Here is a 14,334-nt window from a genome sequence, read left to right as displayed (position 1 = left end):
ATGAAAATTGATGAGTGGTATTTGCATGCCACTCCCCCGGACATACGGGTATAAAAGGAGCTGGTATACAACCACTCATTCAGATTTTCTCTTCGGAGCCGAACAGTCATGCTCACTGAGCTGAATTCCCACGACTGTTCATTCACCTCTGCTGGATCTGATGGCGCATTTCAGCGGCTTCTCCCCCCTTTGCACTGGTGCAATGCAGAGAATGCCCCTGGGCGCTCCGGCAGAAATAAGAGTAAAAGAGCAAATTTCTCTAAAAGAGTGGCACACACGGAACGTCTTTTTAAAGACGTGTCTTTTTAAAGATGCCTTTCCGATTGTGTGTTATTCCTGGTTGCGCTCGTTATCTCTCACCTTCTGATGGTCACGATCACTGTCTTTCGTGTCTGGGCACTGCTCACGCGGAGACAGCGTTCGTGGATGGTCATGTTCTCATTGCGAGGACATGTCCATGGCAACGATGCGGTCGTGGCTCGCCTTCATAAGAAAGCAAGCCACCCCTGAGGCTCCCTGCCTCGGTCCTTTTACCCACGGGTATGAGGCCAGAGCAGCTAGCACTGGGGGCGATTTGGGGACCCCAATGGGACCGCCTCCGCCGGGTATCCCCCCACGGACCTCCCATTCCCCAGCACGCTCGTCTGCCCCGATCGGGCTTCCGGATGAGTCCGCCGGCTCATCTCACGGCAAGTTCGACCTCTTATTCGGAGCCCGCGAAAGTGATGAGCTCTCGAGCGCAGCATCGGAGAGCGGGCTCGTACAGTCGGACGCGGAAGCCTCAGCTGGGCTCCTCCCTTCGGGGACGATTGCCTAGTCACTGGCTGATGTGGAGATGACAACATGCTTTCCCAGGCAGCCGCGAGCGTCAGCTAGAGTGGAACCCTCCACTCTTCCCTGAACCCTCACGGCTCGATGATTGGTTCCTGGGCTTGCGGCGCCGCTCAAAGCCACGCCCCACCCCTGTTCCTTTCTTCCCGGAAGTGCACGAAGAGCTGACAAGGTCGTGGGAGACACTTTTTACTGCCCGGTCCCGATCTTTTCAGCTTCCCCGCCCTCACTACCCTCGATGGTGGGATGGCCAAGGGCTATTCGGCAATCCCCCGGTGGATAAAGGCGCTCGTGGTGCACCTATGCCTGCAGAGCGCCGCCATCTGGCGCGGGTGCCCAAAGCCCCTGTCCAAGGCCTGTGGGCTTATGTTGTCTCTGATGGCCAAGGCCCGCTGGACAAGCCGCCTCCGCCCTGCACGCCATGGCTCTCCTGCAAGTCCGCCAAGATCCTGCACCCCGTCTACTCATTGCCAAGGGCGTCCCCCTGCGGTAACAGCACCGGCTCTGACGCAGCCCGCCCCTTCGGCCCGACCCCAGTGTGGAGCCCAGTGCAGGAAGCAGACGCCACCCGTCTCACAGCCGCCCAGAACCCGTGAAAGGCTTCAAAGCACCCTTGAGACGGGCGACCCAGGGACGACGAAACCCACTGCTCTGTCTCTCCGTCTTTTTGTTACCTTTGCATTTAATTGTGCTGCATGCCCAAGTGGCTGCAGTACTCAAGAGTTCAGCAAGAGTGGTTTCCTTGTTCCCTGGGTCACGTATCCGGTGTGCATGGCCACCACTCTATTTGGCAGATCCGCCCCCGATGTGACAGTCTCCATGGGTCACAAGGACAGGCCTCTTCCTCCCCCATCCCAGGCTGTTCCGGGGTGGTCACAAGGAGCCAGGTAAGTGCTTCGATGTCCTTAGACTCAGCACAGCCACGACATGGTGTGACACCTTGAGCTCTGCCCCGCTGCGAGGCTCCACCTGCCGGTACGTCCGACGATGTTGTCCCTTGGGTCCCCCTTGCGCGGAACTTGGACGCGTGGCTTGCGCTTTCCAATCCGTCGCGATGGCTGGTCCGGACCATCCGACTCGGCTACGCGATTCAGCGGTGTCCACTACACCTTGGTGAAGGACAAAAACTCTGCTACCTTGTGCGGAGATCGCTACCCTCCTATGGAAGGGCGCGATAGAACCTGTCCCTCCAGCCGAGATGAAGAAGGGGTTTTACAGCCCCTACTTCATCGTACCGATAAAAGGCGGTGGGTTGCGGCCAATCTTGGACCTGTGAGTACTGAACTGGGCTTTACACAGACTTCCGTTCAAGATGCAGACACAAAAACGCATTCTGGCAAGGGTCTGGCATCAAGATTGGTTCGCGGCGGTAGACCTGAAGGACGCGTACTTCCACGTCTCGATCCTTCCTCGACACAGACCCTTCCTGTGGTTTGCATTCGAGGGTCAGGCAAATCAGTACAAGGTCCTCCCTTTCGGCCTGTCCCTGTCTCCTCGCATCTTCACGAAGGTCACAGAGGCAGCCCTTGCCCCGCTAAGGGAGGTGGGCATTCGCATTTTCAACTATCTCAACGACTGGTTGATCTTAGCTCACTCTTGGGACATGTTGTGCGCACACAGGGATTTGGTGCTCTCACACCTCAGCCGACTAGGGCTTCGGGTCAACCGGGAAAAGAGCAAGCTCCTCCCGGTTCAGAACATCTCTTTTCTCGGTTTGGAGTTGGACACACGAATGAGCCCAGTTGGCTGTTGGTCGGTGCACGCCCAGTCGGTGTTGGTCTGTTTGAAGGCGTTCAAACAGAAAACAGCGGTTCCACTGAAACTTTTTCAGAGGCTCCTGGGGCATATGGCATCCTCAGCAGTGGCCACCCCGCTCGGGTTGATGCATATGAGACCGCTTCAGCACTGGCTTCACACTCAAGTCCCAAGATGGGCATGGCGCCACGGGACACATCGTGTGGTCATCACGCCGGTCTATCACCGTCTTTTCAGCCCTTGGACCGACCCCCTGTTTCTACGGGCAGTGTTCCCCTAGAACTGATCTCCAGGCACGTCGTGGTCACGACGGATGCCTCCAAAATGGGCTGGGGCGCTGTTTGCAATGGGCATGCTTGTGGATGGGCCCGCGACTGCATTGGCACATCAACTGCTTCGAGTTGTTGGCAATTCTGCTCGCCCTGCGGAGGTTTTGGCCATTGATCCAGGGCAAGCACATGTTAGTTCAGACAGACAACACAGCAACAGTAGCATATGTCAACTGCCAATGCGGTCTGCACTCTCGTTGTATGTCACAACTCGCCCACCGTCTCCTCCTCTGCAGTCAGCAGCACTTCAAGTCGCTGCAAGCCACTCACATCCCGGGCAACCTCAACACTACAGCGGACACGCTGTCATGACAGGTTACCCTCAGGGGAGAGTGGAGACTCCACCCTCAGGTGGTCCAGCTGATTTGGAGTCGATTCGGACAGGCACAGGTGCACCTGTTCGCCTCCCAAGAATCCTCCCCACTGCCCGCTCTGGTACGCCCTGACCGAGGCCCCCCTTGGCATAAATGCGCTGACACACAGCCGGCCCCCTGGCATGCACAAATATGCATTTCCCCCAGTGAGCCTACTTGCACAGACCCTTTGCAAGGTCAGGGAGGATGAGAAGCAGGTCGTCCTGGTTGCACCCTACTGGCCCGCCCAGGCGTGGTTCTCGGACCTCACACTCCTCGCAACAGCCCCCCCTGGCAAATTCCCCTGAGGAAGGACCTTCTTTCTCAGGGACGGGGCACCATCTGGCACCCGCGACCAGACCTCTGGAATCTCCATGTCTGGCCCCTGGACGGGACGCGGAAGACCTAAGAGGTCTACCAGCTGCGGTAGTAGACACGATCACTCAGGCTAGGGCCCCCTCTACGAGGCGTCTGTATGCCTTTAAGTGGTGTCTGTTCACTAAGTGGTGTTCTTCCCCACGGGAAGACCCCCAGAGATGTGCAGTCGGATCAGTGCTTTCATTCCTGCAGGAGAGGTTGGAAGGGAGACTGTCCCCTTCCACCTTGAAGATGTATGTTGCCGCCATAGCAGCACACCACGACGCAGTCGACGGTAAGTCCTTAGGGAAGCACGACCTGATCATCAGGTTCCTAAGAGGTGCCAGGAGGCTGAATCCCCCCAGACCGCGCCTTGTTCCCTCATCGGACCTCTCTTTAGTTCTTCAGGGTCTACAGAGAGCCCCCTTTGAGCCTTTGCAGTCAGCTGAGCTTAAGGCACTCTTCTTGAAGACTGCCCTCCTGACTGCGCTCACTTCCATAAAGAGGGTAGGAGACCTGCAAGCGTTCTCTGTCAGCGAAATGTGCCTGGAGTTCGGTCCGGGCTACTCTCATGTGATCCTGAGACCCTGACCGGGCTATGTGCCCAATGTTCCCATGACCCCTTTTAGGGACCAGGTGGTGAACCTGCAAGTGCTGCCCCAGGAGGAGGCAGACCCAGCCCTGTTGTTGCTGTGTCCGGTGCGCACTTTACGCATCTATTGGGATTGCACGCAGAGCTTTAGGATCTCTGAGCAGCTCTTTGTCTGCTCTGGTGCAAAGTGGAAAGGAAGCGCTGTCTCCAAGCAGAGGATCGCCCACTGGCTCATTGACACCATAACTATGGCATATCACGCCCAGGACATGCCGCCCCCGGTAGGGCTACGAGCCCATTCTACCAGGGGTGTAGCGGCCTCCTGAGCCCTGGCCAGGGGTGCCTCTCCAACAGACATTTGCAGAGCAGCAGGCTGGGCAACACCCAACACCTTTGCAAGGTTCTACAACCCCTGGGTGGAACCGGTTTCGTCCCAGGTAGTGGCACGCAATACAAGCGGATAAGCCCGGGATAGCCGGCCGGGTGTATCGCTTGCACATAGCGCCTTCCGCCTCCTTTTGAGCTGAAGACGTGCGCCATTAATTCCCAGTAGTGTTCACAAACTTTGTTCCCTGGTTGACTTCCTCCGAGCCCTGTTGCAGTCGAATTTTTGGAGAGACTCGCTGCTGGCCCAGTACACGTGCTAACTAAGAGTCCTGTTCTTGGGTAGGTGCTCCGCAAGTGGCAGTTCCCTGTAAGGCTAACCCCATGCGATATATATCTTCTGCTAGTTCGTTTCCCTGTTGGCAAACTGCGTCTTCCTTGGGCAGAGCCCCTCTGCCCCAGTCTCCATGTTTGTAGTAACTCCACCCCCGTTGGGTAGGATCTACCTTGAAGACTCTCCACATGGTTAGAAAGACCATGTGATGTATTTTTCCACTTAAATATCCCCCCCTCTCTTTGGGCGAGGTGTGGTCTCCGCGGTGTCTTCCCCTTGGGAGGGACACCCCCCGACTAGACCTGGCGGCCCAGTCTGATAATCCCCCTTCTTTTTTAGGGAGTGGAAAAAAAGAAGGGGAAAAGAGGCCACGACTGGATTAGCCTGTCTCTATCTTTTGGGTAGTCGACTTGTCCCCAAAGGGCCGTTCGACACTCATAACTATGTTGGGGGAGGTTACGTGTCGACCTGGTGTGCTGGCTATGAGGCACACAGTAGTCTGCCCACCACACGCCGCCAGTTCACGTAACACAGTTCAGCCAATTGTGGCATTACGTATAGGGAACCCTAGTGTCACTACATCGACACAACGTCGAGTGAGTGACAGACAGGGAATGTCATGGTTACTTGTGTAACCACTGTTCCCTGATGGAGGGAACGAGACGTTGTGTCCCTCCTGCCACAACGCTGAACTACCCACTGAAATGGCCGGACCTTATATCGGCTCCTCAGCATAAAACCTGAATGAGTGGTTGCATACCAGCTCCTTTTATACCCGTATGTCCGGGGAGTGGCATGCAAATACCACTTGTCAATTTTCATTGGCCTTTTATCAAAGACCAGAGGTGTCTCGGGCTCCCAAGAGTGACCCCTAGTGTCACTACATCGACACAACGTCTCGTTCCCTCCATCAGGGAACGGAGGTTACACAAGTAACCATGACGGTTTGTAACCTAAAAAAAAGTCCTCGTAAACCACTTAAACCTGCCCACACACACACACACACACACTCTCTCTCTCTCTCACACACACACACACACACGCACACACACACACAGGTTAAAGCCAATTTCCAGCCTGTTCAAGCTCTATTTTTAGCTGTTGGATTTTTCAGTTCAAACATCAATGATCAGGCCAACATCAAAAAGAAATTGTGACAGAGGAGAGAGAGAGTACGCACAGGAAAGTGACATGCAATCTGTCGCATTCAGGAGAGGGGGAGACAGAGAGAGAGAGAGAGAGAGAGAGAAGGAAAGAGGGAGTTAGATGAAACAGACTAAAACAAAGATGGGAGAGAGAACTTTTCTCTCACTACTAATGACTGAGGGGGCGAACAGAGAGCCACGTCTCATTTTTCTCATTCTCTGTTTTTTACTCACAAAGTTACCATCACCCCATTCCCTCCCCTATTTACTGACCAATTACACACGGAAATGACGATGTAATAAATAGGAGTTATCTTGAAGCAGAGGGTTTGTTTGATCCAATTGGTTAAAAAGCCATTGGGTTTAGATGATGCACCTTGTCCAGCACCCCAATATTCAGTTGGGGGAATTCCCCCAATAAAAATGAATTTCCTCTTGCTGTCTGTGTTGTTTTAGCTATGTTGTTTTTTAAATTGCTGAAAGTGTGTTCGACTACACCACTCATCTGGATTTTATCTAGTTATAATCCTCCTCTCCATCATTTGATAATCATTTCACTGGAAAATGCACACAAACATTTTAAATAAGATTCTTTTACTGTCTGTTTTCCATGTGTGGTAATAGTTCAACGTTACTTGCACCAGACAAATAGTGTTGGCTTTTGTGAATATGCTGCATCTTTTAATAAGCCAGTTTATGTAGAAAAGAGGCATGTTTGCACTTGCACAAGAAATACTCACTGCGTAAAACTATTCCAGTGCATTTAGTGTGTGGTCAAACTGGATTTCTTGTGGTAAGTGAACAAGACAGGTTTTTTGCGCTGAAATACTGCGTGCAAAAGTGGTGCAACTGTTTAGTATTCACCCCTGAGTGCAGTAATCTGTTTCCATTAATTTGAAACCTGTCTGTGTCACAGTTTGGTAACTTTATTTTGACTACCTCATATCACAGAAGCTCATGTTAAACGAGTCCAACAACAATTGCGACACTCCCTCTGACCTCTAACCCGACACCACCTCAAAGAGAGGCAGAGAGTGTGTGAGAAACAGCGCGAGAGAGAAAAAGAAAGATAGTGAAAGAACAGAGATTAGCTCTAAATAAACTCTGTCAGGCAGAAAACGGTAGGAGGCTGACAACGATGCAACCTCAGCCCCAAATCTCTCTTTCAGTTTTACACTGTCTCTCTCCCTCCTGGCTCTGACTTTTGCTCTTTGGCCAACAATAGAAGGAGGTGCAAAGGATGTAGGCCTGATGAGGGTGGACTGTATAGGGATTAGAGCTTTTTGTTGGCAAAATACAAATTACACATCTCTTAATGCTTTCTCTCTCTCTCTCTCTCTCTCTCTCTCTCTCTCTCTCTCTCTCTCTGTTTCACTGATTACTTTTCTCTCTCTCTCTTTCTCTCCCTCTCCCCCCAGAGCTTCTATCAGTGGTCTGCTTCAAAACTTCCCCTTTCACTCCTCATTTATCATCTCGACTCTCTTAGATAAAAAAGAAGAAAAGAGAGAATGATATAAAGAGCCACAAAACAGAGGTTGAGAATGGGAGCTGATTACTTTCAACTGAATCATTGTAATTATGATGAACAAGACACTGAAGTACTGTAAAACTTACTGGGCATAATCTCCTCTCATCATTTAAGATTTTAATTGTTTCAACATGTATGGTAATTACCCCACCAATTAATGCATTTTGAGATCACTGTGCATTGCATCAGTCCCAAAAACTTATTTTGATGGTAATTTTTACCTTAATGAGAGCATTTGAAAATTGAAATTGTTCTCAAATATTTTAATTGAATCAGTTCACTAAAATGAATTCTCAGTTGGAACAATTATGGCAGTAACTTTAAAAGTCAAACCAAATGAACCAGCAGATGTAAATAAAGCACAGGATGTCATGACATAAGAAACACTCGAAAGCTGGAAAGTATTTTTATATCATTGATTGATGATTTATAATTGAGCTCTCCACTGTCTACCGTCACTGTAGGTTTTGATTCATTTAGATTTTTGTTTAAAGTTTTTAAGGGTTAGGGAAGGTTTTCTTCACAGTCAGTGGTTTCAGAGATGTTTTTATATATTACAAAAAAGAAAAAGAAAAAAAAAAGCTTTATATTAGCTACACGTTCAACAATATTCGCCTCATATATTTGACAGCTACAGGTAACTAAACCGTCTGTCTGCAACTAAACACATATCAAGATAGGCCTAGAATATATTACATTAATAAAATTCAGTCTATTTTTATTCTATTATTGCATATTTTCAGTCTAAGAAATGCAATGACAAATTTCCATCAATTGAGTAATCGTTAAATAGTGCACAGAAGTATTTAATTAAAATGAATGAGGAATAAGAACTTTAAAAATTTGTTTTTGTTGTAAACCAAGTTTGGTAAATGGCAAAGCAAATACATTTGCTTTGGCATTATTGTAATTGAACTAAATGTTATACTTAGAAAAGTTAAGAATATTTAAATAAATCTAATTTTAAATCTAATTTAAAATAAATCTTACTTTGCTAGGACTAATTTTTGAGTATTATGAAATATATCAAATGGGAGGAATTTACTATACGGGGGCTTTCTTTAAATCATTATAAGAAAGTGGGATATTTTTGGCACCATTTTTTACCTGTACCGTGTTTAATGTCAGACCTTTCTTTGCATCTATGTGGTGTTACGTCCAGTGATGTATTGTTGTATTTATGTGTTGCTGTGTTGTCCTTTTTGTTTCTTTCTCTCCTTGTGTTGTTCTCTCTCTCTGTCTTTCTCCTGTCTCCACTTTCCACAGGATTGGACCAGCCAGGATTCATCTCCACCTGTGATTGGTGTGGCCAAGAGACAGGAGTATAAAAGAGGCCACCACATCTACAAGGGGAGCTCTGTTGAACTCCCAAATTCCTGTTGTTTCCATTGCTGTTGTTAAACCTTGCTGTGCTAAGAGTGTTTGTTGTTTGCTTGATTGCTTGTTGCTTGCCTGTTGTTGTGACTGTTAAAAATAACATTGTTATTTGTGTTGATAGTTGATCAACCTTATTTCTTTTTGTACATATTTGTGTAAATATTGTAAATAGCTAATTCACCTGTGGGAAGCTGTAGGGGGTGGGTGCCAGTTTCTTTTGTATATATCCTTTTTCTCTTGTTTAGTGTTAGTCAGGGAGTAAGGGTGTTTATTTTATGTTATTTCTCTTTTCTTTGTTAGTTTTTTCTTTTTTCAATTGTTTGTCAGGATTTAGTGGGGCTTTGATTTGTTGTTTTGGCTTATGCTCACCCCTGAAGTTGTTGCTTCCACTGTGGTGTTTTTAAATAAAAATCACAAAAAGACCTTAATTTTGTGTTCCAGTTTTATGTTGCGGCCTCACCCTAGACGGGGTCGTAACAGTAGTCATCCACAACAAACTGGATATGTAGGACATGCAAGCTCAAATCACATCCATTTCAGAGACAATGTAGATTAGGCTGGAGGAAGCAGATTTCTCCCCGAGCTATGCTGAAATACAGAAGATCACATACACTAATATTCCTACCGTATCCTACAAGCAGAGAGGTGCAGAGGGAAGAGCAGTCTGAGCCTCTGTAAACCTTTCACCTCTGTGCCAACCTGAGAGAAAGCTGTTGGTTGCCAGACTGTCTGTGTCTGTGTTTTTTCTCCTAGTCTTGGGCATTAGTTGCTGTTTGAAGAGCACACTGACTGATGAAGACCAGGTGTGACTATGTGTCTGAATATGTGTGTGTGAGAGAAAAAAGACAGACAAAAGAAAGAGAGAGAGAAGGAAAGAGACTGGAACTGTTGGCTGGAATGAGTGCTATGTAAGTGTGAATTTATATGTGGTGTACCAATCTTGAGTTTAGTGTGGGTTTGGTATGTAAGGAGGGCGGGACACTGAACAGGATATGTGGCAGTCTTTACATTCTGACACAAATGTTATCTAACAAACTTTTATTTGCCCAATCTCACACAAAAAATACTCATATGAAACTGTAATCTCCTACAGTATTAGAACACATAAAACCAATCTTTCCTGGAATACATACACTTTTAAAGTGTTCTGTATGTCTATTATGCTTGTCAATTCCCCCAGCTGAATTGTTGTCCTTGTATGACTTTGAAGATTCATTTGAATTAAATAACCTTTACAAAATGCAGAGGGCTTAAATATCATATTCACATGGCAGCAATAAAAAATGTATTGATCATACAGTGGTTAGAAATCCCCTATGTGTTATTGAGGTCTTTATGCTCAATCACAGCATATATCATATGATAAAGCCTGATGACCAACCATACAGAACTTCATGTACATAGGGTCATAATGTAGTATGAACTAACAATGAACAGCATTTATTAATCTTGGTTAATATTAATTCCAACATATACTAATACATTTTTAAAATCAAAAGTTGTATTTGTTAATATAAGTTAATGCATTATGAACTAACATTGAACAATTGCATTTTTATTAACTAACATTAACAAAGATTAATAACAAATATATTGTTCATTGTTTGTTGGAACTTAATGCATTAACTAATGTTAACAAATGGAACCTTAATGTAAAGTGTTACCTAATAAATTTTTCATATGTGTCCACTTTACATTAAGATACCTTTTCATAGGTTACCAGTTATTGAGGATTTATAACATGCTGGGTAAAATGGCTCACTATTTGTCAGGTATTGCATGAAAGTAACACTTCTTTTTATATTGTTAACCACATATCAATGATTTGTAATGCATTTGTAAATAAATTATTATTTGTCATTAATGAACCCCTAACAAAAGGAACATTAATGTGAAGTGTTACCAGAATTTTTTTTCTGTTAGTTGCAACACATGTTAAGTGCAGTTGGTATTTATATAATACAGTTAGACATTATCACACAATACAAACATAAAGAATAAATAGAATTAAAATTAAAATAATTATTACAATTTTGTATCTCTCTCTCTCCTCTCGTTCTTTCCCTCACTCTGTCTCTCTGTGAGTAGACTGTTTGTATTAGGCATTTCTTACTGTCAGCAGTGCTATGTTTAATCCTAACTCACTGATGTCCATGCCAACCCAAGCAAGAACTCTACTACTGCTACTGTACTCACATACACACACATGCTCTCTCTAGCAATAAAATGACTGTTATACTGTGTCTAAGTATGGTCAGAGGTATGGTCTTGTGGTCAGCGTCTTCATGCAGATATATGAAGACACAATCCCACACTGTAACCATTATGTTTTGGGAGAGGCTGTCAAAATTTTGTGTAAACAAAATCATCTCTTTAAATAGAGCGACTCCCAAATTACACTAAACCAATAACCCACGGAACAGGCTCTGATTGAAAAAACAAACATGCACACAAAAACACATATACAGAGGCGATGGCTTTTACACTTCTAAAGAAACTTTCTACAAAGTGCAAATTTACAGTGTGGCACAACAAGAGAAAAACACAGCCTTAGTAAATATAAAAGCCTGTAATTTCAGACTAATCTCTTTCATACTTAGCCACCATTCTGACCATCTCTACACTCCTACAGTTTTGACAGGATGCTTAAATAAAGACAAAATATCTGTCTGGAAGAAAAAGTAGTACACATCTCTCTCTCTTGCTCTCTCTCGCTCTCTCTCTCTCTCTCTCTCTCTCTCGCTCTCTGTGTGTGTATGCCATTCTAGCTCTAGACAAAAGCAGCCATCAGCAGAACTGTGTAAAACCTGATATTTATTGCACTGAAATGAGTCGCAGGTTTACACAGTTATATAAATACACGCACGCACGCACGCACGCACACACGCACGCACGCACACACACACACGCACACACACACACACACACACAGTACACATGTTGGTGTGGCTATCCTTATGAGGACTCTCCAAATACATAATGATTTTTATACTGTACAAACTATAAATTCTATACCCTAAACCTAACTCTCACAAAAAACGTTCTGCATTTTTACATTTTCAAAAAAACATAGTTTTTAAGCAATTTGAATTATGGGGACACTAGAAATGTCCTCATAACCACATTTATAGCATAATACCCATGTAATTACCAGTTTGTAACCTAAGAAAATGTCCTCGTAAACCACCCAAACCCGCCCACACACACACACAATACAAAAATGTCCCATACACAGTAAAAACATTAATACAAATAAAATAGAAGTCTTACTAAAAGCTGAAATTATCAACCTTGATAATTAGCTGATATATTGGCATGAGTAGTACAAAAATATCTTGGTAGCACTTTATTTTACATTACTGTTGTACATTTACATGCTACATAATTACAACAACTACAGTAATTACTAGGTACTAACCCTAAACCTGACCCCAACCCTGACCTTAACCCATATTAAGTACTTTCTTTGGTAAGTACACTTTAAGTATATTGAAAGTGCACATACTGTAAAATAAAGTGCAACCAAACTGTTTTTTTTAATTGATTATTTCTTTAAAAAGGGAGTGAAACAATTTAGTTTTAAAATATGTTTAATATTTGAAAAACTTTTGCACACCAAATCAAAGTCATGGGGTGTAACGTTTAAAAGTAGACATTTTGTTGTGATGTGAAAAAAAAGAAAAACAGAAGAAAAGAAAAAATTACATTACATAACAACATAGAATAGAGCTCTTTAGACCCTCAAGACTGTGTGATGTACTAAAAAATGAAATTGTTTTGTCATTAAATATTATTATTTTTATTTTTATTTTTTTGTTGATTTTTCCCCTTTTTCTCCCAATTTGGAATGCCCAGTTCCCAATGTGCTTTTAAGTCCTCGTGGTTGCGTATTGATTCGCCTCAGTCCGGGTGGTGGAGGACGAATCCCAGTTGCCTCCGCGTCTGAGATGTCAACCCGTGCATCTTATCACGTGGCTTGTTGAGCGCATTGCCACGGAGACATAGTGCGTGTGGAGGCTTCACGCCATCCACCGCGGCAACTAACTCACCATGTGCCCCACGAGAACGAACCACATTATAGCGACCATGAGGAGGTTACCCCATGTGACTCTACCCTCCCTAGCAACCGGGCCAATTTGGTTGCTTAAGAGACCTGGCTGGAGTCACTCAGCACGCCCTGGGATTCGAACTAGTGAACTAGCGAACTCCAGGGGTGGTAGCCAGCGTATTTTACCACTGAGATACCCAGGCCCCCTGTCATTAAATATTATAAATATTATTAAGTTTACATTTTTAGGAAATGGTACATATGTTCAGGTCATATTGAGATTTTTAAACCAACATAGACACAAATATTACATTTCTACAAACTTGACAAATGTGTTTTAAACTACATTTTAAAAAATCTACAGTAATTTTCATTGTCAATGACCTTTTTGTCAATCACAGACTGAATCTAAACATGTCATATTAAAATACAAACAACTTTATGATAGTTTCTTGATCGATTTTACACATTTCTCCAAACTGTACTCAATACTCTCAAAACAATTCACACAGCTGTTGAAACAGACACTTAATTTTGCAGAACAATTATATTTCATAGCATAATGAAGCGCTGTATTCTTTTCTGATAATGCATTTATAAAAACCTAATACCAACATCAAAACCATAGATATGTGTTCTCTATTAAATTCATAAAATGTTCAGCTATAGACACACAACTCTACTATTGAAATAACACATTCACGATAAAAATCCACAGTAAAGACCTTTTTCCATGTGTTGTTGTAATGTTTTTATTTTTATTTCTAGTTCCCTTTCAAGTCGCTAACCCGTTACGTCGTTACGTCGAAGAGTCAACGGTAGGGGTCGTTCCTGAGCCCCGATCTCTCTGAATGGCTTTTATCATGGCAGTTTCATTGGCCAATATCTTTCGAAGACCCACCTTCTATATTCGTCGAGCATATATAAGGTGGGCTGAAAGACAGCTTCCTCAGAACTTCTCCTTCAGAGTCAAGATCAGATCTCTCCCTGTGGATCACACCTTCACTGTGAGTTACACACAGAGTCAGCGGGCAGTGGCATCTTCCCTCCTGCTTAAGCAGCTTAAGCTTTCGCCTATAAAGGTTCAGCAAAAGACCTGTTCCCTATAAGTGTAATTGTTTGCGTGTGTTTCTTACCCACAGCACAACAAAACTAAAAGAGTAACACTTATGATATAAACGTCCTTTTAAGGATGGAATATCATCGACTGTTATCATTTATGCCTGCATTTATCCCCATGCTGAGGCAGCATTTGTTGATGCCCAATGCGTTCACTGTCCTTCTTCTCAGAGGATGCCACTGCATCTGCAGCTTCCCACAGCACTCCCACTGTGGCTCCGGACAGATCAGAGGTGAGTGGT

At 44.8% G+C, this 14,334-nt stretch overlaps 1 protein-coding gene across 1 annotated transcript in view; it reads right to left on the bottom strand.

Moving 5' to 3' along the window:
- LOC127414110 (fibroblast growth factor receptor 3-like) overlaps positions 1-9,649 on the bottom strand; it is a 111,405-nt gene extending 101,756 nt beyond the window's left edge. The window contains exon 1 of the mRNA XM_051651869.1: positions 9,551-9,649. The gene's annotated coding sequence lies outside the window, so the exon portion shown is untranslated. The remainder of the gene's footprint in view (positions 1-9,550) is intronic.
- Positions 9,650-14,334: the final 4,685 nt, after the last annotated feature.

The sequence above is a fragment of the Myxocyprinus asiaticus genome, chromosome 23 (assembly GCF_019703515.2).
Source record: "Myxocyprinus asiaticus isolate MX2 ecotype Aquarium Trade chromosome 23, UBuf_Myxa_2, whole genome shotgun sequence".
NCBI classification, from domain to species: Eukaryota; Metazoa; Chordata; class Actinopteri; order Cypriniformes; family Catostomidae; genus Myxocyprinus; species Myxocyprinus asiaticus.
The sequence above is the reverse complement of the archived record's forward strand: the minus strand, read 5'-3'. Positions and strand labels throughout refer to the sequence as shown.